The sequence below is a fragment of the Rhipicephalus microplus genome, chromosome 5 (genome assembly GCF_043290135.1).
Source record: "Rhipicephalus microplus isolate Deutch F79 chromosome 5, USDA_Rmic, whole genome shotgun sequence".
NCBI lineage: Eukaryota > Metazoa > Arthropoda > Arachnida > Ixodida > Ixodidae > Rhipicephalus > Rhipicephalus microplus.
In genome coordinates, this window is record NC_134704.1 from 47,851,852 (window position 1) to 47,878,966 (window position 27,115).

Below are 27,115 nucleotides of genomic sequence, written 5' to 3' on the forward strand. Positions count from 1 at the left end.
GTGCTTGGCTGCTGATCTGAAGTTCGTGGATTCGATACCAGCGTCGGCGGTTGCATTTTGATGGAGGGGCCAGCGTTCGTGCTATATGTCGGCGCACGTTAAAGAACACCAGATTGTTAAAATTTCTGGCACCCTCCACTACGTCTCTCATAATCATATCGTGGCTTTGGGATGTAAAACCCTAGGTACTATAAAGTTTTGTTTCCCTTCGTTCATCTCTTTAGTGTCCCTTTACAACGAAGCCACGATGGCAGGGAGGAAAGCTCAAAAAGGAGAAAGACAAAGGCTACCCTAGCGAGGTGCCAGGCGTTGTGCGTGTGGGCCGAGAGGAAGGATGAAGTTGAGAAACTGAAAGAGGGCAGAAAAAAAAATGGAAACGAAACGGTCCGAGAAAAGCAACAGACGCGATGGAAACGAGAAGAGAAAGTAAAAACAGCGTGAGTCGGCTGCTGCGACGCCAGATGAAGGGTGGTCACGTGCATAGGAGACGATTCTCTCCTATACGAGGGTCGTTTATATGGGCTAAAGTGTCGCCGTGAAATTTAGGCGAGCAATGGACGAGCACGGCGGCTCAGCTTCCCTCCGGACGACGCGCGCTATTTGTGTAAACACCGTATACTACCCGCGACTTACGCAAACGATCGCCGTGACCCAGATAGTAAGTAGCAGCACCACGTTCGCGGTCAACGAGTAGGGGCCGGCGTAACGACTATACGGAACAAGATTGGGAAATCGTACGCACGCGAGGATAAAGTGGGCGACCCGACCCAAGACAATGAAGACAACATCTCTGACCCGGATAAAATGTAGCGCGTGTTCTATTAATGGTGTACTTTTTACTCGGCTGCTTAATCATTAACTACCATAGGTTCAAATAATAAATTTCATCAAGATTGTTTTATTTTGTTCAATAGCTGCTATTTCCTATACTTGCCTATCTTTGTTCCTATTTTTTTATACATGGGTTAAAAGGAAGTCCCCCTTAAGAGTTTTTGCTTTGGGACCTTCTGTATTATACCAGTGTTCCATTTGTATTTGTATTCTACAGAATATTGATTGAACAGTGATGAAGAGAAGATCGCACGTACGAGGTTCTTTACAAAAAAAAAACTGTGAGGGCTGAACCCCGACTGGAACGTTGTTCCTGAAGACACACATACATATACATATACACATACGTATAGACATATACACACACATAGTCCCAAAGCGTCGATACGTTTTAAAGGGATGCCGTAAGGCCTTGCTCAGGAAATTTCGGCCACCTGGGGTTCTTTAAGGTGCACCTCATTCTAAAGTAAACAAGGTTAAAATATTTTCGCCACCACTGCGGAAACTTCGAGGTCCCGTGACCTCTGGGTCAGCAGTTGCCAACATAAGCACTATAGACCACTTCGGCGAGTGGTCTAGTGCTTTTAGTGCTCGACTGCATAACTTGTACGATTTCGAGAGTGGAACTTTTTTTGTGTGTGAATATGATGAAGAACCTTCCATTGAAACCAATCGAAACTCACGGCAAGCAAAGATAAACGCCAAGCTGGGTTTGCTTCTTTTCTATTCCACACATACAGCACGGGAAGCGTCGAGAAATGCACGGCCGGAATCGAGTAAAAAAGCCAACCGATATCGATCGATCGGCAGCAATAGATTAAATGCGTAATGAGTCAAGTACCGCGCAGTTTATTCGCTGTTTCCGCGATGACGCAAGCTTGAATCTTGGGTGCATGCGATAAAGCCCGAACGCTTCTGTAGTTCATCGCGCGCTTGTAAAATAGTGCCACGGCCACTGGATAAAAAAAGAGATTTTTTTTTTATTTAGCGGCCGTCGTGATAGTGCGAAGGACTCGACATGGCCAAAGAGATTGTGACCAATTAAGTGCACGCGTTTCTGTTGTGACGCATCTGCCTACAACAGCAACTTGACTTACCCGATCTGTCTATATACCTATATATAGTAGTAAGATATTGCGGCGTCGGACATTTTTATGTCAGTTGGCCGCGAGCGGTTGCACCTGAACTAAATTATATATGCGTGTCGCGTGCATGATCAATGCGCTTCATCGGTGAATAGTTGGCACGGAGTGTGCATTCCGCGTTTTCACGTATGTAAGGTATCGGTCTGAATATCACCGGTTTATGAAGTGGTCTACTGGCTGAATGGATATACGTGGGAAATAATTACATAGTTGATATGCCACGGTAGCTTATGGCATCCATGTTTTGTGTGACGGCGTATATAGGATCCTATATATGGCGTGCGTTACGACGATGCTTGGTGCCATAGCGGTATCCGCCTCTGCGAATATATCACCGGTAGTCCTTAGCGCAGCTTGTTTCACTTCAACATACATGCTTCAAATTACGACTAGTACACAGATACAGACAGACAGACAGACAGACAGACAGACAGACAGACAGACAGACAGACAGACAGACAGACAGACAGACAGACAGACAGACAGACAGACAGACAGACAGACAGACAGACAGACAGACAGACAGACAGACAGACAGACAGACAGACAGACAGACAGACAGACAGACAGACAGACAGACAGACAGACAGAACTTTATTGTGGTCCTGAGGAACTGCGTTGTGACGCCCCCTTTTAGCGGAGCGGGAATCCGTGGCAGTCGTGGGCCGCTTCCACGTATGCGTACATATATGAGACCGGTAGACCATGGCCCTCCGGCCTCTCGCAGGTCCTCTGGACCAACGTTGCTCTGGACAGCCCGAAGTTGAACCGAGAGGTCAATGCTGTTTAGGCTTCCTTGCACTCCTCCTCTTCGTTAAACTCGGCGTCCCGTAAAGCAGCACATCAGTACAGAAACAGTTTCCGGTATGTCCGCTCCGCAGGATGAGTGGCTAAGGTTCTCGGCTGCTGACCCTAAGGTCGCGGGTTCGATCCCGACAGCAGCGGTCGCATTTAATCGGAGGAGGCGGAATGGTGGAGGCCCGAATACTGTGCGACGTCTGTGCACGTCAAAGAACACCAGATGGTCGACATTTCCAGAGCCAAGCTTCCATTGGCTACGGCGTCCATCGTAGTGATGTCGTGGTTTTGGGACATGAAACATGGTAGATAACTAATATTTTCTGGTATACCGTAAAGCTTGAGATTCTCAGGTTTGTTGCGACACACAGGTCTCCCCTAATCGAAGTCGCGCTATAGGAAGAGCCATGCCACGGTGACACACTTTTTCTCGGTCTTTTCGGTGCTCCGCATTTCTATAAGCGCTCGGATACGGACGAACGGCTTCTCGCGGTCGAATGTATACGTGCCACGACGGGTTTCCCTACTCACAAATTCCGAGGCACAGCGTATAGACGTCACACGTGCGTGATCAAGTATGCGCCCAGGTCGTGCCCTTTTACCGGTACTTCTGTTTGTCCCGTTCGCCGAACGATCGATATGAAAAGTGAGATGATGATGCGAAAGCTATAGGCAGATATGTCGGCATATCGCGGTGACACGGGGCTGTTGCAAAGCGATCGAACTTTTTTTTTAGTTTTGTTACGCGCGGGATGTGTGATCTTTATGTAGACGTGTACATTATTCCTGGTCGTGACTGGCCATAGCAAGGACTACTGCGTTTAATAAGACCGTCCGAAACAGTGTAGAATGCCAAATTAAGTCCATATCATATGTGAAAGTTTTTTTCAAAAGACCATTTATCGATAGGAATATCATTTATAAATGGTGAGTGGGGAGGGGGGTCAAAGGAGGAGGAGGATGAATAAACTTGATTATTCAGAACGGGGAGGGGTAATGGAGGAAACCAAGTTTGACGGGGGCTAGGTTGGGGCCCAAGGGGCCGCAACACTAGCAGACCAGTGCGCCAGCTTTTTCGCACTTGATCTGCGCGCAATGCCATCTTTGTCATGAAAAAAAGAAAAGCTGATCTTTGTCTTGTGAACAAGAGGGCGGCCTAGCGACAATTGAGGCAACATTGCGACATCATTGCTAAAAAACAACAAAAACAAAAACGGAAGAATACGTTGGAGGGATAACATGACATAGCAAGCACAGCACCGGATTCTTGGCGAAAAATGGAAGATGCCTTCAACCGTTTGCAGTATACACTGTAGCACGGCAATGGGCGTATTCAGGCTGCTGCTGATGATGGGAACCCTGGTTGAATATTGTTTACTTAATGAACAATCACACTATCCTGGGAATCTGAAACATGAGCGGAAAAGGCCCTATTCGTACTTTCAATCTCCAATCCCTTCCCCGACGCAGAGTAGCAAGTCAGCGATTTATACATGCCGGCTAAATTATCTGCTTTTCAATAACGAGCTCTCTCTCTTCTCTCTCTCTCTCTCTCTCTCTCTCTCTCTCTCTCTCTCTCTCTCGCACGCGCGCGCATTTTTTTACAAGTAGAACAATCAATAATCAATCAATCAATTCATTGATTATTTATAGCAAAAGAGAGTTCAATGCATCATTTTTACGCAGTTGGGACCCGAGAAGTCGACGAAGATAAAATCACCTAGACGTAATCACCTACGTGTATATAACAAGACTTCATCGAAAATATAATACCCCTACTGCTGGTTGTATACGGTTACATACAGTCACTGAATTCGATCAGCAACCAGAGCTACCGCCATCGGGCACCTCGTTACAAGAGAATGAATGACAGAGGCCTGTAGGAGTCTATTGTCTTCAATCATAGCGTAAGCAAGGTCAACTTAAAAAACATTGAGCGAACGACGGAGTGAGTTAAACGAGTGAACAGACACACGGCCAGCCTCTCTCTTACAGAGCCGCCCTCTCGCATGGGCGGTCGACCCGACTGGATAGATAATACCCTTGGGCGCGAAGAAGAAGCGGTCTGACCGGAGGAGGACGTCTATGCGGGCTCTCTTTTTTCGGAGGCATGCGGTAGAGCGGCCCGCTATGCAGGAAGCGATCACTGCCGGGGCCGCGATGCATGCTTTGCCTGCAGCGGGCGCGATCGAGACGGTCGACCGGGGCGCCGGAGAGGATGCCGAGGAATTCCGATCGCAGCGACTGACAAACAGCGGCTTCGCACTATCGTACTATACTCGAACACGAACACGCACGCAAACACACACACACACACACACACACACACACACACACACACACATATATATATATATATATATATATATATATATATATATATATATATATATATATATATATATATATATATATATATATATCAGTGGCTAGAGCATCGAACGCGTTATTCGAAGGTCGCAGGTTCGATTCCGGCTCACGGCAAGCTATCATTTCAGCCACTTTTCTTTCTTCTTATTTACATTACATTGGTTCTAATAACTTCCCCTATACATACCTTGGCATTATTGTCTGTTAGATCTCATTAATATTGTGTCGAAACACGGAAAACGAGCCCTTAGGTACACACCTCTTTCCCTTATATATATATATATATATATATATATATATATATATATATATATATATATATATATATATATATATATATATATATATATATATATATATATATATATATGCGCGAAGATGTGGTAGCACTTCAACGCCCTCATGTTCTTGACACTTTTTTGTATGTTTGTATATCCTTATTTTGATTCTGCTTATGACCATATTTGCACTGTTCCTTGCGAAAATATATTGTATCTGCAGGATCAGAGCTGATTTAGAGCTCTCAATCGGCCATTTCGGCTACCATGTTTTCTTTTTTTCGAAACATGCGACGACCGACACCTAAATGACACCAAATGTAGTCGGCTGATTTTTGATGGAGGCGAAAATGCTGTTGGCCCGTGTGCCCAGATTTGGGTGCACGTTGAAAAAACCGAAGTGGTCGAAATTTCCGGATCCCTCCACTACGGCGTCTTTCATAACCGTATGATGGTTTTCGGACGTTAAACTCGACATATCAATCAATACTGCGCCCTTGCGCTATAATTAGAGCACGAAGAGAAGCTTGTAGCTAGCGTGAGATAGCAGCTGAGGAGGACATCTGCGTTCCCAGCCACGTGCTGGACCACTCTAGGCAAGAGTGATTTCGACTACGTTTAGTCAACGCCCATCACGTACTACACACGCTCAGCTGCCTTCGATATACATCTTTGAAGGTCACTGGCATAACCAAGATAGGGCGGGGTTTGAGAGGAAGGAAGGAAGGAAGGAAGGAAGGAAGGAAGGAAGGAAGGAAGGAAGGAAGGAAGGAAGGAAGGAAGGAAGGAAGGAAGGAAGGAAAGAGACAGACAGACAGACAGACAGACAGACAGACAGACAGACAGACAGACAGACAGACAGACCAAAATTTTTGCGTCGAAGGTCCCCAAGAAAATATCGTCTTTAAAACTTTATTTTTGTCCTGCGCAACGCGACCGGATGAGTACGAATTTTCTCTCGAGGAATTTTATTATTGCACGCGTATAATATACACGTACACATATAAACCCACGCACGAACATGCAAAGGCATGTTTGAACACTCCTCTCCTTCACACCCCGATAAAAAAAAGCATTCGGTCATGCTAGGAGTGGCTAAAGCGGCTACGACTCGGTCACCCAACAACTTGTGGTTTTGAGCGAAAATAGATTGTCAATTTTGCCTACACATGTATGAAGAATGGACTGAAAAGAACTTTCCAGAGCAAAATAAACTATAGAAGTCGCCGGCTCAGAACCCTGCCCACCGCTAGCGATCGCCATTTTGTCATGGCGTACATGACGTCATGAGCGGCATGCAGCGGAGCCGCTGTCTTCCACAAAGGTTGCAGCCGTTGCAAATCTTTCAATTACAATGTCGAGCTCAACAAAGGTGGCACAGCTCGACCGCACGACAAGCTGATGACGGAATACCCGAAACACAGACGCTCGCACAGCAAGAGCCCGTTACGTCACGGCTCGCGAATGTGCCAGTGTTGCCCGATTTTCAGGCTGTTCGCGTGTTCACGAACATAGAGTTTTCTAATATACACTAGAGGGAACTCTGGCGCTAGTGTCTATGGGAGCTGCAACGCACGGCGCTTCAGCGAGCATGAAAATGATGGGTAGTACACAGATTTGTCTAATCTTCGTACTTCTGGCCTGCTTTTGGCTCCGTTTGTGTTCGCATGGCTTGGAGCTTTTTTTTTTTTTTTTCACAAAAAGGAAAATCAACAAATGTTCAGCGATTGCGCTTCACCACCTTATTATTTTGGACTTATCTTTCCATAATAAGGTCATGAAGTTCAAAAGGGTTGAATTTTTTTTTTTCAAAACAAAATTGAAACACAGCAATAAACGAAGCCACAAGTACGATTCGCCATCCGCAAGTACGAAGACTAGGCAAATGTGTGTACTACCCATCATTCCCATCGTCACTGAACGATTGCAGTGACAGAGTCCCCTATAGTTAATTAGTAGGAAACTCTATGTCCACGAAGATATTCGATTGTAAATTAGTGCTCGACCAAATGCGTCGAAATTTCGCCAGGTTGTTTGTGAATCCATATTATGATCGAAGACTGAGTGTCCAGGCCCCTATAAGTGTTCGAGCAACGTATTCCCAAAGTCACGTCCGAGGCAGTGTTCCCGCGACTTCATGCGCGCCGAGGCCACCGAAAAAAAAAGGGGGTGGAATTTCGGATAAATTCCGTCACAACTCAGGCCTGCGAGTAAACAAATGCGACAGTCATTCGCTAAGCATGCAGACAGGCGCGCACAACACGTTGCAGTAAAGAACAAAATTAAAACCCAGGCGCGTGCCTCAGGCGACGAGGCAAACGCTAATCGAAGCTCAGCGTTCGCTGCCGCGAGCGCGCAAAGTACACACAAAGCGAAAGAAGCGCTGCGGCAGTGCCAATAACCGGGACGCGCAGCGGCAGCACCGCGCGCGCACTTTCGCTTTGTGTCACACATGCGTTCACAGCAAGCGGCGGCCGCCGGCATCGGGTGGCCTAGGGCGCCGTTTCAATCTAACATAGCGGGCGGCCCTCGACGGTTCAACGATGGGAGGGTTCAAAAAACGACGCGGCGGCCTCTATTCACCCTCCCCCAAATTCCTCCTCCCCTTTAAACTTCGAGCTTCCGAAGAAGCATGCACGAGCTCTCCCTCACACCACACCACGTAACGGTTTGAAGCCCTCCTTGCCTCCTTGCGAAACTCCAAGATGAGACGATGGCTCTGGGTAGTAGAAAGAAGGGAAAGGGGGTGCTTCGGGAAATCAAAACAGAATGTACGAATGTGTTTGTGAGAAGATAACAGGCGTGGAGGGCTTGATCTGCCGCCCTGGCGGCGTGAAAGGCTGGCATCGTCTCTGAGGCCTCCGCTGTCATCGCTATAGACATATCACGCCGGAGAGGGGGGGGGGGGGGGCACGGAGAGGGAATGAACAGTAAGAAGAAGAGCTATCCGTCTTCGACCCCGAATTACCCCCCCCCCCCCCCGTCGCCGCCTTACATCACAGTGACAGTGTAGGCGTTTCCCTTTAAACAACTCGACACCCACCTCATATCAGCCCCACCGCACACATCTACACACAAGCAGTTTCTTTCAAGCTCCCAAGCACCACGGCCATTGAGGCCAGACAGGAAGCAGCGCATCACTGCGAGGGTTCCTGTCAGTTACGCGGAGTTGCGAAATTTTCAGGTATAAGGACGTCTGTTCCTCGAGATACGCCCGGCAGGCGAGGATCGAGGCGTGCGTAACGATACAAAAACGCACAAGACAAAGCGACCCAACGCACTTTCGAGCTATGCAAAGAGTGAGTATATCAGTGACCGCAATGAGGGCATATACATAACGGTGCGTGCGGGTTCAGTCGCGCCTTGTATTGTATAAACGTAAATATGGGTCAACTCGGTTAAAATGTGAACCCCAGCGGGATGTCATTTTTCAACAGAACCTGTTGGCCCCATTTCTGTTCTTCCTTCGAGATTAGGGATTTCGTAAGATATACGATTCACCTGTACCATGTCTGACAACTATTAAATGTGAAATATTTCTTTGAAGAACCCTCGGCACTTATATCCTGAACGTGTCAATCCATCCATCCATCCATCCATCCAACCATCCATCCATCCATCCATCCATCCATCCATCCATCCATCCATCCATCCAACCATCCATCCATCCATCCATCCATCCATCCATCCATCCATCCATCCATCCATCCATCCATCCCCATTAGTCGTAGTAATAACATGCAAAAAAGAGGTCCCAGAATTAAGAACCACAGACTGGATTTCCGTTGTGGGTATTTCAAAAATTATGCATTTCCTATAAAGGCTCTGTGAAAGTAAGATATCAGACTTAGCAGAACATCATAAGCATATTTCATCGCTTAACCTGAGAATGGCGGTGAAACTCACAAATTTAGCAAAATTAGCAGAACTTAACAGTCTCAAATCTATCGTTCTTCGCATTTGGATTCGTTTCGCATTTGGGTTATCATTCGAATCTATCCCCGCTCCCCCATATCTCCAACTTTGCTCGTCATATGACCCATCGGAAATCGAGCCTGCGACCTTCTCCGAGGCCAACACGTCCGTTCGAGAAGCGCGCCGCGTGGTGACGCGTTGTGCGGAAGTTCTGCGACGCGCTGAGTGCCGATGATAGTCCGCGTGCATTAACTCTCAAGGTGAGGTGCCACGAGGCGTTCGCCGAACCGCAGGTATGCACGCGCACAGCAGCCTATAAGGCAGCGCATTAAGGCGGCTCTTCCTTTAAAAAGCTCCCTCCCTCCTCCTCTGTTGTCATCTTCTTCCTCATCAAAGGGAACTTCCTCGAGTGAATGCACGCCATTAAAAGTGGATCCCGCTGCACTGCGCGCCGAGGACGTCGCAGTGAAAGAAGATGAAGAAGAAAAAAAAAGTCATTGTTCTCAGGCGCCGCTCGCAGAGCGCGCGTGTCTGGACTCGACTATTTCAAGAATTTCAAATGCACAGCTGGCGCGGCGCGGTCGCGACTTTCAAAAAGCGAAAGCGCTAAAGCTCGCCGTCGTGCGCGTAAAGTTTGTTATTGTTGTGTTTTTGTAAGGTGTTTTCTTTCGTATGGGCTCACACGGGCCTCGACTGGGAATTTGTCCACAAGGTGGCACTGCGAGCAGTGAGACCCTAGAGTAACTGACTCTATGGGACCCGAGGACGACCGTGCACGAGACAAAGAAATTATCAACGCTCTGGTTCACTCTGATTGTTCTCGTTTCGAATTCTGTCCTCACCAGCGCGTCCTCGCTCTCGGCGAATTACTTATAGATAAAAAGATAAGAGGGGAGTCATTATTATATTTACTTACGTGATTGTCTCCTTTGGGTCTCTAAAGAGTGAGTCAATAAGTGAATGCGGGAGGGGGGGGGGCTAAGTAAATGAATGGGTGAGCGTGAATGAGTACGTGTGAATTAATAAATGAATTAGTGAGTGTGAACTAAGCGAATTACTATTTGTGAGTGAGTTAGTGAGTGAGTTAGTGAGTGAGCGATCGAGCGGGCTCGTTGGAAAGTGCATTCCGTTTACACAGCTAAAAAGTTATTATTAGTGAGACTCCATCTTTTTGAATAAATCCCTAAAAATTCGATAAACCCACGCCGGTAAATGATTTGACATTTAGTTTTTTTTTTTTTCTGCTGAAACTTCTGCATTAACGGCCAATATGAACTTGTCCCGTTCTTTTGCGAAATGACATGTTCGGAACAGTCACTGATACACCAGTCGGTTTGGCCGATATAAATTTCACTTCGCGTCCACAGCATCTCGTAGACCACCCTCCACGCGCATTTCATAAAGGGCTTAATGTATGGCGAGGGAGACGCCAACGTTTGTAGGGGCCCCGGAAGAGCGAAACGGCGCCTTGTCACATGATCTCCTGGCGGCACTGGGGCTCGCCAGACATCGAATATACAGACCTCGTAAAGTATGCTTGCTTCCATTGCAACGAAATTCCGAAAAGTTTACAACACGGTTTATGGTGATAACATTTCAGCTTGTAATAGTCAGATACGTGGGTGTCTTGTATTCTATAATTTGTGTTGGTGTCTACCGATGCGTGTCTGCGTTCAAACCTTCCAGACAACTGAAATACGCTTAGAACAAGAATCTCAGATACTTGGTATAGAAGAGACAGTTCTATCACGGATCCAAGAGAAAAGTTGAGACACCACATGTACGCTCGGTGTGTTCTGGTGTTTCTGTGTTCTGATATCATTTCAGCTATGATATCAGAGTACTAAGAAAAAACTCAAAACTGAAGTCCGAATTTCGGAAAGATAAGGACTTACTAAAAATAAGCTACCATAAACGGCAAATTCACTCACTAGAAAATAAACTCGAACAGCAACCCCCTCCCTCCGAGATTAAAAAAAAAAGATAGAAAACTGAAACAAAGAAACCAAAAAAACAAAGAAAGAAACTTAAACAAAGAAAAAAGAAGTAACTTTGCGCCTCTATTCCAGCCGGTGCAAAAGAATGTCGGCTTTTGAAACGTTCGTGATTCAAGTGCCAATATTACTCAGACGCGGCGCGATCTACCAGTAATATTGTTACTAAAGCGAAGTCCGAAGAACTGTGTTCTACTATCACTTACAAGATATTGAAAGCGGGTGAAAAAATGTTCTTGATACTAGGCATTGGATACAAACTCCGAAGAAATGGATGGGAGAATTCCACCGGAGCACTGTTTCTTGGCTGAGCATACTGAGCGTACTAAACACGTATAGTCTCGTTTTCATTGGGGACCATTGGTGATTCGAAAAATTTTTGCCGGTCCCAAAGGAAGTGCGCGTTAGCATTGCGTGACACTAAGTCACGTCGGTTCAGCTACCGTGCCTGTACTAGGTACCACCAGCTTAGCATGGCTAAAGAATGGTCAAAATTGGTTAGTGCTGACTAATCTTGCCTAAGCATGGCTAAATGATTGCCAATGTTGGCTATGCACTCTAGAAATTAAGCGTTTTTTTTTTTCAGACAATCGCGATAAACCAGCAACGAGTACCACTCTTGTTTATTTTCCATGCTCTACCAGTCAAGCACTTACTCCCGGTTCCAGAAGATTTGTTTAAAAATATAAATTTGGTGCGAAGTCAATGGTTCTGGTTAAAGTTGAGATTTAACGGGATGCATACACTGACCGAGCATGCTTACTCGTAATAAGAATCAATTAACGCTCAGAATAATTAACAAAAAATTAACTGAATGCAGGAACAGCGCAACCTAGAAGCAGTTACTTCGTAACTGCGGAAGCGAAAAAAACAAGGACAAAAACAATTCCTTGTTTTTTTTTTTCGCTTCCGTAGTTACGAAGTAACTACTTCTAGGTTACGCTGTTCCTGCATTCAGTTATGTCCGACCAACTTGCCCAAGTTTCCACGCTTCAAAAAAATTAACGATTGGGTTATTTCGAAGAACAAACGATTTTTTTTTTTTTTGCGAGCAGCTGTGCTCGTTGCGGTACCTGGCAAAGCAGGTCTCAATCACGCGTTGATTTTGGCGTGGCCTCCGAGATCCACTCCGGGCACACCAAGGCACACGGACGCCGCCGTGTGAGCGCGAGTAACATGAAGGCACCACATTCAAGAAGTACGGTCACTTCCACACTTTTCGAGAGCTAAGCTCTCGAAGCTCCAGGTAAAACATCGGGTGTCCGCAAAACAACCTCCGCGCCGTTGCTTATCCAATAACCAAGCAAACCACAGCCACGCCCCAATATGGCGTTAACCTCGCCTAGCCACGCACAACGCCACGCCCACAGACAGAGACAGTCCGCGCAGCTGAAGCGCCAAGAGATGGCGCGAGCAGAGCACAGGCGACGAAATGTCTGAGCTTCTATCGGAGCTGCCACAGCCAGGTTTGTTCGTTAATATCTGGCGCTGGTAATTTGGACACTTTTTTTTTTGCATGGTCTGTGACAGGTTGTGGTTCGACTCTAACTTTTGTACACCAAGTAAAGAAGCAAGGAAGGCTCATTTCTTAATATCGACTAATTGCGCTGTTTATTAATGGTTGCAGGTCTACGGTAAACGTCTTCATTTTTAGGGGCGAAGCTCCTTAATCCATGCGTCTGTACATGCATGGCTATCTTGATACGCGACCGCCTACATCCATGACTCACTCAGCAAGTGCGGACGGACAGACAGGCAGATGGACGGACGGATGAACGGAGGATTCACGGTTTACCAATAAAACCCTCCGAAGCTTCGCCCCACTCATTACCGTTCACTCCGTCGATATCCCGCTCTTTTTTGCTAAGTGCTAATTTTATACTATTTGTCTTGTGTACGTTTTTTTTTCTTTCATGCTACAACCAGTATATCCCAGAGCCACTGAGAGAGAACAGCTCGTATCTATTATGCAATGAATAAAACAAAAGAATAAAACCAAACGAGTCTTACCTTTATTACTTCTATGCTGATATGGTGCATGCATAGACTGAGCCCTCTTGCCTGACACCTCTTTCGAGTCGCAGTTTGACGTCCAGCGGGAAAAACCCCCAAACAGAAAATGTCGGCCACGCGTCAATGCGCAGCGAAGATTCGTCAACTCGACTGACCACTACAATGTTATCTCTGGCGAACAGTCAACACGGAACACGAGCGTTCAAGTGCCCGAATACTTCCTTCACGACCGCAATAACCTGAAAACATCAAAGTGATATGCTACCTAAATGTTCGTTTCAATCGGCTGTGTTGCAGATTTCAAACACAATCGTCCTTCACAGAGCACGACCTCAGGCAGGAACGACGATCGAGTATTGCATGATATTCGATTGAATCAGAACGTACATGATACCAAAGGATTACAGAGAAACGAGTCCATGGAATGCAACTCTACCCTTCTGATGATTCTTGATATGGAACTCGGCAAGAGCACGCCTGAATTGACGCACTGCATAGCGTTGTTTTCCATCAACTCCTTCTTTCTTTTCACACATTGGGAAGAAAAATAATATAATGTACAGTGACATTTTCAAAGAAAGCGTGAGAGACAATAGTCAATAAAATCTTCAGTGTCAACGCAGGCATTCGAATGATTCTATAGTACAACGTAAAAGCCTCAAGAAATGAAGCCAAAGTTGTTCACTGAGGGACCTTTAGAAGTTCTGGTAAGAAAAAAATCATTACCTCGAAAGTAAAAAGAATAGATAAATAACAAAATGACACTTTTTCGTCGGTAGCAATACACAAACAGAAATCAGGAATTACAGTCGCGCAACATTAGATGTCCGTGCTCAATATTTTTCCAAGACTGCAAAGTGGGGCGATATAACAAATATTACTTATGTAAGCACTGTTTCAGTTGCTCTCATTCTCAAAATCAATTTAACGTTTGCTTGTGTCACCGTTCAGGCTTGAGGCCCTTCAACTACGCCCACAATGTTCTGACTTGTACGGAACGCGACTGTACTTTCAAACTAAGCTTCGATTTCACCGACCGAAGAAACATACACCCTAATCTCGACTGAATTTCGCCAGCAGTTAAAGGTCAGCCTTATTGTCACTGCTTTCTCAACGTCCTGTTTTGCACCTCGGCATTAAGACAGGAAAGGGAAAAATTAAAAAAAGATATAAAAAAAGGAAAGTGGCGTCAGACCGTCGCGGTTGCAATGCCATGGCAATGCGAGAAGAAACCACACCGGCGCGATACGCCCGTCTGCATTAAGCGTGCGAAGGGACGAGCGAAAACACAACCACCCACCCCCGAGAAGTTGGCTAGAGAAACCCTGCAGCCGAGCTGGAGCTGTCACCGCTAAAAAGAAGATATACGACCTACACGCGGAGGCGCTGGCTAGCCACCACGAAGATATGCGGATGAAGAAAGAAAGAAAGAAAGAAAGAAAGAAAGAAAGAAAGAAAGAAAGAAAGAAAGAAAGAAAGAAAGAAAGAAAGAAAGATGCTCGTAATCGCTGGAAGCAGGCGCCTTAGTCAAGCCACCACGAAGATATGCGGATTATGCGGATGAAGAAAGAAAGAAAGAAAGAAAGAAAGAAAGAAAGAAAGAAAGAAAGAAAGAAAGAAAGAAAGAAAGAAAGAAAGAAAGAAAGAAAGAAAGAAAGAAAGAAGCTTGTCATCGCTGGAAGCAGGCACCTTAGTCAGCCACCCAAAGACACGCACTTGAAAGCGAAACCGAAACCGCGCTTTTAAGGAGATGGTTAAAGGGTGATCGCCGTCGCACGCTCGACGTCGGAGCCGAAAAAAAAAAGAAAAAAAATATTCGCACTCGTGACGCGTGTGGCTCCCGAAAATTGAGTTTTGGGTCACGGCGTGCCGTTCCGCGTATGCACCGTACACCAGCAGTCACGGTGCGAAAAGGAGGTGCGCCGGTCATGGGCAGCTCTTCTGGGTAACTAAAGTTTCTCGATTTGTTTTGTTGTTTTTTGTTTACTTTATTGACGCGAAGTGTCACGGGAGGTATAACTAACCGGGGTTTCAGAAGCACTGTGCCTCGGTTCACAGAAAAAAAAAAAAGCAGAGTTCAGTTTTCAGGTATAAAACTGAAAAAAAATAAAATGAAACGTGACAGTGAAAATTTGAAATAGCGTAAGTTTCGGCATGTTGCAGGAGTGTAGTGAGACTTTTTTTCGGGTTGAAAGAGGGGGGGGGGGGGTTCAGTCGCCCTTGATGTGTTCTGGTCCGATGGAGGCGGAAATGTTGTAGGCCCGTGTGCTCAGATGTGGGTGCACGTTAAAGAAACCCAGGTGGTCGAAATTTCCGGAGCCCTCCACTACGGCGTCTCTCATAATCATATGGTGGTTTTGGGACGTTAAGCCCCACTTATCAAATCAATTGATGTGTTCTGGTGGAACATCCTAATTTCGCATGATATACCCATGAAGATTTCGAAAAAAAGTTTGGGGGGGGGGGGAGTGGTGGTCACACCCACCCTCCCTGCGACGAATTATGAGCAGTAACAAAATGGAGCGGGCACTAAATCCAGCATCCAAAACACGCGCTTAACTGGGCACTGTCGTATTTCATGTATCCTGCGATTAACGTTATCGGCAGGTCTGACGTACAAAGCCACGCGATACGTATTGAGTCATCGTTTAAATAACGAGAACTGACTCAGCAAAGCCACGAATGACTCTCCCCGGAACAAAAACAAAGACGAAAGAAAGATAACGTTCGCATTAACATTGCGCTTCGATTGCGGAATCTGATGATCCGCAAGCCACGTGGTGTATGACGAAAGGAGGAGCGTTGCATCAATATTTTTTCGTGTTTCACCAAAACGCAACTTACGGGGACTTCAAAAGCTTAACGATTCAGTTTAACTACCGAATGGCATAGAGAAGCTATGGACACTGAGTGTCAGTGTCCATAGAAAGACGCGTATTTCGTCATAATACGACAGGAAATCGTACCTGACGGAGCTGATTGAAAAGAGCGTCTCAGTGCGCATGCGCAGAACAACACAGTTGGAAGGGGCCGCGACATTACGTTGTCTTGGTCGAGCACGCAATATGAACAAAACTTGCTTAAAAACGTTACCTCACAGTGGTCCTTGTGACCTCCGTCCAGAATTAACGCAGAGAGGGTGAAGTATAATCCGGTACTCACCTGCAAAAGAGAAAAAATGATATCAGCAACTACATACAAACGCTAACAGCAGCATCATCCAACTTGATGACGAAGCCTTTATAAGCCCTAAAACTTCCACTACGTGCCCCTTTGCTTTTTTTTTCTTCTTTTTAATCGCTTGGCTTGGAACAGTACGAATCCGTCATACACATCACTGGGCAGGTGAGCAAGTGCTGCAGGATGGTGGCGGTGTCAATGAGACCATGGCTAACACCTAGTTTCTTTTTTGTGTGTGTGTGAAATTTAAACAAACCAAAGCCTACAGAGTTAGCAGTTTCTGTAACCCCCAAGGATTTCTTGAGTTTGCGTTGCTTAGTTATAAACGGAGAGTTTTCGAATAGCGTACGCAAAGCTTTGCGTTGCCGTTTCACGCCACTGCGCATGCGTTGACAACTTGCGGACTCCCGTTAAGAGATGGAAATAGCGGGCGACCGCAGAGAACGCTAACTTAGCGTGTACGCTATTCTAAAGCGATATCTTGCTTGACAACTCAAGCACTCAAACTTCGCAGCGTAAGGAGAATGTTTCATGCTCTACACTATACAGCGAACGTGAGACGCGCGTAGGTGGCGTTGTTTAATAAAATGCCTGCGATTCGTATAAAGGATTCGAACAGATGAGCTCTGTATGGATTGAAGTAGCTCTGCTGTAAAGAGGACACGTGGCACTACGAAAACAGACGAATGAACTGAACCGTATAATTAGTTGTCTTAGTTGACTGCATGTATGGCAGTGCGGCGCGGATAATTCCTTTGTACGACCTTGCGGTATACTCGTATTACGACATATAGGCCTTGCACGGGCTGCCGCTGCTAGTGAGGAAATGTACGTATGTACGTGGACGGCAGGGGGTGCAAACAAAGTCGCGTGCTACATGGTCAAACCGTGTATACTTGCTTTTTATGGCTTACAGAAGGCTATATTACCATGCATAGTAACGTGGGATCGTTTTTGTTTCCGAAAAACAAAATATTTCATTTGTTACAACGCCTCGATGTTTTTCGTCAACGTGAACGCATCCTAACATGAACAAGTAAACAAATTAAAAATAATCAACTATTCCTCTGTGCCTTGGCAGAAGTGCAGACCGTACCGAGTCATGCTGTAGTAATGAAGAGGTACGCTTGCTGTTTTGCCAATTATGGCGTACAGTTTGGCAACGTGAGAGTAATTTGCAGTAAGAAACTAAAAAGAAAAAGAAATGCAACGCAACGTGCAAGAACAGGTGAATCATCTCGCAAGCCGAGCTCCGGTAGCTGCGGGAATTCAGGAACTCCGCGATGACGTATGTATACGATTCCGGCTTCACAAGAGGAAAAGACGACACGAGTTACAATGAAACGGGTTTATTTCATCTCTCAAGGTGTCTGAGTCAAGGCTCACTCGGAAAGAGAAGGCGATTTAGGCTCGTTTTCGCAAACGCTCCTCGACTCCAAATTCGACCTCAAGGGATCCTTGAGAGAACAGTTCTGCGTTGCGATTTCCGCAAAGCGAAAAGACTCAAGGATCCCTTGAGGTCGAATTTCGAGTCGAGGAGCATTTTTGGACCGTATAGTGGGCACCGATCCAGTGAAGCTGCCAGTCGATGACGAAACTTGGGAAAATGACCTTGTCTTTCAAGCTGTAGTAGTAGTAGTAGTAGTAGTAGTAGTAGTAGTAGTAGTAGTAGTAGTAGTAGTAGTAGTAGTAGGTCGTGGGAACGTAGGAGGAGGAGGAGGAGGAATGAAAGACAGAGGGGTCAAGCAGACGCGTCTCCGGTTCGCTATCCTGCGCTGGAGGGGAGGCGTCACGGAATGGAAAGACAAAAACAAGGTGGTCTTAGAAAGCACCGTAAGTGAACGTGTGCACCTGTCCATCACACGCCTTACAAGCAGTCGCTTAACCCGGTTGATTTTAAAAACAGCAGCAGTACTCGCGTCGCTTGATTAGCTCGCTGCCCCTATCCAAGAATCATGTTTTCGGAAAATGATCTGTCGTCGATTTTGTTAAGCACATTGCCTAAAATGTCGCGTTCGCTCACAAAACGATGTAGGAAAGGTGAGGGGAGGAAGGGAGCGAGCCTACACAACACACTACATTTACATTGATTTCGCCGGGCTAGATTGGATGGTCAAAGCAGTACCATGACAACTTTTAACGTCTCGAAGTAAATGTTTCTCTCCTGGCCTCAACATTCACGTCACTGTGTAATGAAGCAAACCTTTAAAGTTCAAGCCATCTTTCGATGCTGGTTGATCGGCCTTACTTCGCCCCTTACTCCACCCAACGTGCTATTCATGTAGGAGCGAGTGAAAACATGGGACAAGAAATAGAAAAAGGAACACACTTAACTGCAATGTCTTCAGTTAACCTGATGTTCTGACGATGAAGAAATCAAGTACCGTACGTTCGCAATTAATAAATCTATTACAGGTCCTTAAATATTCACCCAAAAAGACTCAAAGGCAAAAGCCATCATCTATATTCTCCCTTGATGTACTGAACCTCGCATGCGCCACTACAAAAGTTGTCTGTACCCAACGGGGCATCGCACTGCCGCCATGATCAGAGGCATTGCTTCTGCCTGGTTTTGCACTGGCATCCGTGATCGGTCCACTCTTTAACAAGCGAGGGTGTCATTTGATGACGTCATTATGTGACGGCAAGCTACGTGACGTCATAGCTGACCATAGCTGGCCATAGCTCATACTCAAGGTAGGAGCGCCATGGCCAAGACAATAGCTGTACCAAAGCTGATTAGCAAGTGGTGGGTGCGGGGTCATTCATGAAAGGGGGTGGACTGCGGGGGACACCGCTAATCGCAGCTGTCGGCCTCGTTCAGAATTCACGGCAAAGGCGAGGAAAGAAAGACGTTAAGCCCCTATTCTACATAGAATCTACATTGCAGCTGTTTTAGGAGTATGAAAATGCACCAGATTCGCTTACTAAACCGATAAATCAGCATTGGAAAAGGGGAGAGTCATGAAATATGCGAAGGACCTTAAGGAATAAGCTTAATATATAGCTGTCCTAAATGAAGTCGCCTAGCCAATGGTATCAGTTGACATGGTTACGCTGCGTATAATGATTTGACGGTATCAGGTCCAACTGCGTCAAGGTCTATAGTAGACAATCCAAACAGTGCATCCATGTGAACGCGGCGGTAATTTAAGGAACAATATATTCATAAATGATAACGGTCCCGAGATGAATGGCGGTCAATTTAATGAGCTTTGAGATCAGTGCCAGAAAGTATGGGTGGAGGGTGGTCGGATATCGATTCTCTATATCCTGCCGGTAACGCTTGTTTCTCGTGATATAAATAGCCTCCGATTGCGCTACCGGTCAGCGCGACCAGAAAGCGTTCGTACGCGGAAAGTATAGAGAAAGACGATCAGATATGCATTACGCGGATCGTCAAAGCGTCGTTATTTACGGCAAAACAGTACACGCTCTGGAGAGCCTTCATAGAACTCATTTGGAACAGACACTTATACGGCTGCTATCGAGTTCTCACTGTCCTGTACAGACTCCCTGCCTGGGCGTAATGAGTTTCATATGCGGCTTTCAGGGGCAAAGCTCCTTAGGGACTAGCCTTGTCCGGCGATTTACCGACGTCCATACTCGTATCACAACACCTGCTTACGCTGCAGCTGTGAAAAACCGCCTGCGCCGTCCGTCAGTCCATTCATCCGTTCGTCCATCCGTCCATCTGTCCGTCCAGCCATCCGTTCTTCCGTCAACCTGTCCGTCATCCGTACGTCTGTGCTTCCGTCCGTTCGTCCATCCATCCGTCCGTCCGTCCGTCCGTCCGTCCGCCTGTTCATCCATTCGTCCGCGTGTGCATCCGTGCGTCCACCCTGTACACTAGTCGGCGACTTCAACGTAGAAATTATGGAACCTAATTAGGACCGAGTAACATGAGTTACTCGAGCCATGACATGCGAAGCATCTGCAGCAAAATGCAGACATATTTTAAAAGTCTACTGGTTGACACTGACCTAGACAAACGTTTGCGGTGAGCAGCCACGTGAAGTTTTTCAATTAACTGACGTGTTATCCCGTGTATAATCTTCACACAACCAGTGCAGAAATGAGTGGTTCTGAATGTGTCGGTGTAAGCTTTTGCTAGCGAACTGTCCATGGCGATGCTACTTTGTTCATTTTTCTTAGTTCGGTAATATCGTTCTTTGCTTTACTTTTTTTATGCTGCTACTGAAAAACATGGAGAAATAATGTAGACGATGCGTTTACGTCAAACCTAAACCTGTCCTCGGCAACGAACTTGAAGCATGAAGAAATTATGTAGACAATACATGCGCTTACGGTAAACCTAAACCTCTCCTCAGCAATGAACTTAGTATATTATAGGCAGCTCTATTAAAGGGACACTAAACAGAAAAACGCTTTTTCGAGTATTAGTAAAGTACAATCTTCATAATCTCGGAAACACTACTCTTACCGCGACGCGACAGTTGGTAAGTGATAAAACACATGAAAAAAAAAAAACTGCGGTTGGAGACGCCGCCTTGAGATTCCCGCATCAAATGCTTTGACGTGATCAATATTCGAAGGCATCTAGTTGGTCCTACATAGCTTCTAATCGATATAACTGAACTATGCGTTGTAATCTGTGGGTGCCACAGACACAGCATACGAGTGAGTGAACAACTTTATTCGCTTCCTGCAGGTTACCGGGCTGGGTTCCCGCCTATATAGGAGCTGGCTGTGAGACCATGTCTCTCAGCAGCTTCCTTGGCCTTCTGGATCGCCCAGAGTTGATTATCTAGTCTTGAGCTGAGCAGTGCGGTCCGCCAACGCTCACGAAGGTCCCGAAGACTAAAAAAAAAATTTATCGAGCCAATGTCGCAAAAATACGAAAAATACATCGTGGAATTCCTTATGTCACGAGTGGGGATCATAGGACGGCAAATTTAAAAATGAAACTTCAACCTTGATTTTCTCCCGGCTAATATCGAACTTGTAACAGTGAAACCGTTGACATTAGAGTTCTCAGAGAGCAGTTTATCGATCTAAAACAACTCATCGTTTCTCTTTAGTGTCCCTTTAAGCAGTCGCTCGTTTGTTTCGAAAGTTTAGTAAATTACATAGAATTGACCATAATGTTAATTATCGGCTTACCCTCGCCAGTGTCGGTAAAATCAGGCGCATAGTGCTGGTTCGTATAGGCTACCACTGGCAAAAACATAAGCAGAGTTTTTCTCCGGGAAGATGGGGAGGGAGGAAGGTCAGCCCTTTATATATTGTTGAACGTGTATGGCGTGTGTTTGTAAATGTTTGTGTACACATATGCAAAATTGATTAAGTCCAGGAAGTGGATGGGGCGGAGTGGAGTTGAAGTTTCTCGGCTACGCCAGTAACTGCCGACTAATATTGGTAACCCGCTGTTAGTAAAGCAACAATTTCGATCGAAGGACAGCCAAGTTTGCGGCACTAAAAAAGGGCCAGTCGAACCCGGAGACAAGCGCTTGGTACAGCGTTAATGGCCGCTCGACGTAAACTGTAATACAAGTGAGACCCGGGAAGTGTTCCAATTAGGTTTTTGGCTGTTTGTCCTCGCTTCGGGGAGGGCGGTCCGGTCTGGTCCACTTCGGCGGACGACGAGGCGATCGACAAACCAAGTCGAAGCCGCCGCGGGCGGCTGCCTACGATGACGTTCCTGGAACCGAGCGAGCAGCCGTCCGGCGTCGCACCGGTTTTCTTATCGGACATTCGCAGCAGGACACGACACTCTCCTCGCGCCCGAACTCGTCCGGAGACATAAAGGTAGTACGCAGCGGTGTTACGTCAACGTGCGAGCGCATACCGGTAAACAGCTCGAATGAAGTCGAATGCTGTCCTCCGAGAAGGCCGTGACCTCCGAGCATATTTTGAAACCTATACGGCGTCGTGCAGGATTTATGAAGCAAAAAATATTTTCAGATGCCTTAACAAATGCAAAGAATGGTCATCGGTGGCGTTAACAGGAGGTGTGCAAAAAATTATCGCGTGGTGACGCCATGAGCCACCAAACTTTGTGTCGTCATCGCGTTACTAAGACGACACCTAAACTGACGTCACACGGCGATGTGATCACATGACATCGCTGCTTGGTCAAAGGTGGGCTGGTCACGGTGGCCAAGTCCCTGGAATTTTTAAATGTGAAGCATTTCTTTGCGTACTGTAAGCACTTTTGGCGTCTATCTATCTATCTATCTATCTATCTATCTATCTATCTATCTATCTATCTAGCCGCTTACGTCTGAGTGCTCTCGTGATCACTCCTTAACTCGGCGTGAACCAAAATTAGCATGCGGGTTCAAGATGGTATGACGAATTTGACGTGCTCCTCAACACATGAATAATGTCACAATCCCGTCGCGTACGTCATCAAGCACTTCCCGCCAGACAGTGGCGCATACCCTCGGATGAGTACGTGCCGCTGATATGCTTGTATCAACCTCAGGTGTTGACACTTAGTATCTACCGAGGAACGACGAGAACACACAGCGGCAATTATAACTCGCGAGCGTCAAGAAATACCTGACATTAATATAGCGTCGACCCCAAGAATGCAAAGAATAAATGTCAGGGTCCCAGCTGGAATCGAACCCAAGCATACTGCGTGGCAATGAAGCTTTCTACCACAGAGCTACGCCAGGTCTCTGAACTACTTTTTAAATCGACGATCTTCGTGAAACGTCAATGGTGGTTGCAGTGCTGCCTATCTGATTTTATAAAGCCTATATATGTACTCTTTTGATTGAGCCGTCACGTCGGCTTTACAGTGTAGTTGGGCGCCGTGCGCTGGAGTTGATTAATGTATAGGTACGTGTCCAGGGCTATCCTCGCGAGCACCGGCGCTTCATATCAGCTTATCGCTTGCGGTGTTGCTGATACTCATGTTCCTGTTGGCATCGTTGCGCAAGTGCAAACTGGTTATATAAACATCTGCAATTTGTCAACATATATGTCTGTGCGTGCAACGTTTATGCACATATTAAGCGTCATTTCATTAGCTGTCGCTCGATAAAAAATTACAACACCCTCACCTTGCCTCCGCATGATTCGTGTAACGTCGATTCCAAAGGTACGTGGAGGTCTGCTGAATTTTTTTTTTCTTGCTTGCAAAGCACCGACATCTGTTGAAGCGCCACCAATGAATGTCACTGGCAAACGCTTGTTTTCCGCAGCCACATATTTTTTCTTTTTTTTACGCTTTTTCAGTGCCTGGTGAAACGAGTCCTTCGCTCAGTATTGACGGGAAATTCGCGTTTGCATATTGTGCGCTGAGAAGTGCGTGACTCATGCATACTTTTTTAGACGTATCGTGTCGAAGTAAATCTAAGTTAGAAAGAACATGGCGGCAGATGCCAGCTGCGCGTGAGAGAGGGCCAGGAGAGGAGGTAGCTGTCGGCACTTAGGCAAAAAAAAAAAATCTAGGGACTTTAAACGGTGGTAGTACAAAACCAAGTGATAACGTAATATGTGGGGTTTTACGTCCCAGAACAACGATACGATTATGAAAGACGCCGTAGTGTTGGGCTCCGGAAATTTTGTCCAACTGGTATTTTTTTAACGTGCACTGCAATCGCACAGAACACGGACTTCTGTCATTTCACCTCCATCAAAATGTGACCACCACTGCCAGATTCGAACCGGCGACCTTCGGTTCAGCAGCCGAGTACCCTGTAGCCACTGATCTACCGAGGCGTAAAAGCACGTTAAGAATGTTCGGTAGGGAGCGGAAGAGGGGTGGGGGGTGGGGGGTTGACTACATAGATTGGGAAGAAAAAGAAGATGGCGTTCACCTTCGTGCAGTCTTAAGCAATTGCGTAAGGAGTCCCGTGAGTTTTCATGGCGAACTCCGGAGCTGCGATGTCTGTCTCGACTGCGTCAGGTATACCGTGGGAACGCCGCATCGGGGAAGGAAAGAATAAAGTTGACAGTCTCTTTAGCTATCCCTACGTACAGAAGAATGAAAGCGTATTGTCCCATAAGATGCTCATTAAATAATGTTAACGTGCTCAGTGGATTGCGTTGAACATTTGTCACCTCTTAACTGGCCAGATTGTGTCAAGCTACTGTGTTCCGCTCTTATCTCTGGCCCTGAGGTTTCAGCACTTTCATCAATCAATTATCAGTCACTAACTTGACATTAACGCACAGACTCCCTCAACCTCTCATTCACTCACCCAACTACTCACTGTTCACTCACTCACTCACTCACTCACTCAAAAAGAGTCATATAAAAATGATGCTACGTCACATACTCCAAAGCTTGTCGTGTACAATGATGACAAGTTGGGAAAATGCATAAAAAATAAATTTGCCATATATAAATCGTAGAAGATCGACAACAGCTCTCGTTTCGATGTACACACTTCAGCTGAGGTCATATGTCAATCACATAACTCACTGTAGCGTATAAGTAGGAGGCTGTCGTCTACATTGTATCAATAATACCATGCCGATGTGTCTAGCTGGCTCACGTCATGCTAGTGGTTACCGGTGGACCGACGTGCATAATCGGTGCAGTCAAGGTGAACAACGCATACGTTCGTACACCCTCGATCGCTTGTGGACAACCGGTAATTTTAGTCAATCTAGGCGCTTGACAGGCGATCTACGGGGTATTTCATCATGGCTTTCAGCGACGAAAATAACACATATCGACGATACGACACATCGCCTTACAAGGCGTGCACCTCTCCTCTAACTATGCCGGGTGATAGGAAGATCACCTCTGCAAACAGGCCTTTAGTACAGGAACACCTAAAGTGACATGACAATTAATGCTGAATAAGACTGGCGATTCGTGAATACGCTGAGTAGATGACTTGTAACAGCAATACGAACGACTTGTGAGAGCCAGGGAGGGCAACTTATGAGGGCCATAGCGGGAGACTTGTGAGAGCAAGAGAATATAACTTGTGAGAGCCATAGCGGACGACTTGTGAAAGCAAGAGAGGGCAACTTGTGAGAGCCATAGCGGACAACTTGTGAAAGCAAGAGAGGGCAACTTGTGAGAGCCATAGCGGACGACTTGTGAAAGCAAGAGAGGGCAACTTGTGAGAGCCATAGCGGACGACTTGTGAAAGCAAGAGAGGGCAACTTGTGAGAGCCATAGCGGACAACTTGTGAAAGCAAGAGAGGGCAACTTGTGTGAGCCATAGCGGACGACTTGTGAAAGCAAGAGAGGGCAACTTGTGAGAGCCATAGCGGACGACTTGTGAAAGCAAGAGAGGGCAACTTGTGAGAGCCATAGCGGACGACTTGTGAAAGCAAGAGAGGGCAACTTGTGAGAGCCATAGCGGACAACTTGTGAAAGCAAGAGAGGGCAACTTGTGAGAGCCATAGCGGACGACTTGTGAAAGCAAGAGAGGGCAACTTGTGAGAGCCATAGCGGACAACTTGTGAAAGCAAGAGAGGGCAACTTGTGAGAGCCATAGCGGACGACTTGTGAAAGCAAGAGAGGGCAACTTGTGAGAGCCATAGCGGACGACTTGTGAAAGCAAGAGAGGGCAACTTGTGAGAGCCATAGCGGACGACTTGTGAAAGCAAGAGAGGGCAACTTGTGAGAGCCATAGCGGACAACTTGTGAAAGCAAGAGAGGGCAACTTGTGAGAGCCATAGCGGACGACTTGTGAAAGCAAGAGAGGGCAACTTGTGAGAGCCATAGCGGACAACTTGTGAAAGCAAGAGAGGGCAACTTGTGAGAGCCATAGCGGACGACTTGTGAAAGCAAGAGAGGGCAACTTGTGAGAGCCATAGCGGACGACTTGTGAAAGCAAGAGAGGGCAACTTGTGAGAGCCATAGCGGACGACTTGTGAAAGCAAGAGAGGGCAACTTGTGAGAGCCATAGCGGACAACTTGTGAAAGCAAGAGAGGGCAACTTGTGAGAGCCATAGCGGACGACTTGTGAAAGCAAGAGAGGGCAACTTGTGAGAGCCATAGCGGACAACTTGTGAAAGCAAGAGAGGGCAACTTGTGAGAGCCATAGCGGACGACTTGTGAAAGCAAGAGAGGGCAACTTGTGAGAGCCATAGCGGACGACTTGTGAAAGCAAGAGAGGGCAACTTGTGAGAGCCATAGCGGACGACTTGTGAAAGCAAGAGAGGGCAACTTGTGAGAGCCATAGCGGACAACTTGTGAAAGCAAGAGAGGGCAACTTGTGAGAGCCATAGCGGACGACTTGTGAAAGCAAGAGAGGGCAACTTGTGAGAGCCATAGCGGACGACTTGTGAAAGCAAGAGAGGGCAACTTGTGAGAGCCATAGCGGACGACTTGTGAAAGCAAGAGAGGGCAACTTGTGAGAGCCATAGCGGACAACTTGTGAAAGCTAGAGAGGGCAACATGCGGTAGCCATAGCGGACGACTTGTGAGAGCCAAAGCGGGCAATTTGTGCGAGAAATCACGGACGACCGCTTGAGGGCATTTACTTGCCGGTATACATTTATGTATGCATAGTGCATCGGAAGCGCGATATATACCGAAGGGCGTATCGATTTGGCTTGTGTATATATATTATGGCGTAAGCAGCTTATCTCCTCGAGCAAGCCTTAATGACCCGGCGGTCACAATTGCTCGCGGCGTTCGACCTCCAAA

At 46.5% G+C, this 27,115-nt stretch overlaps 1 protein-coding gene across 2 annotated transcripts in view; it reads right to left on the minus strand.

Moving 5' to 3' along the window:
* The window catches only part of Moe (moesin), a 188,547-nt gene that overhangs the window by 98,083 nt on the left and 63,349 nt on the right, over window positions 1-27,115 (minus strand). The window contains exon 2 of one of the 2 annotated variants that reach the window (XM_075895380.1): window positions 16,438-16,506. The exons of the other annotated variant lie outside the window; for it this stretch is intronic. The gene's annotated coding sequence lies outside the window, so the exon portion shown is untranslated. The remainder of the gene's footprint in view (window positions 1-16,437; window positions 16,507-27,115) is intronic. 2 annotated transcript variants of the gene reach the window in all.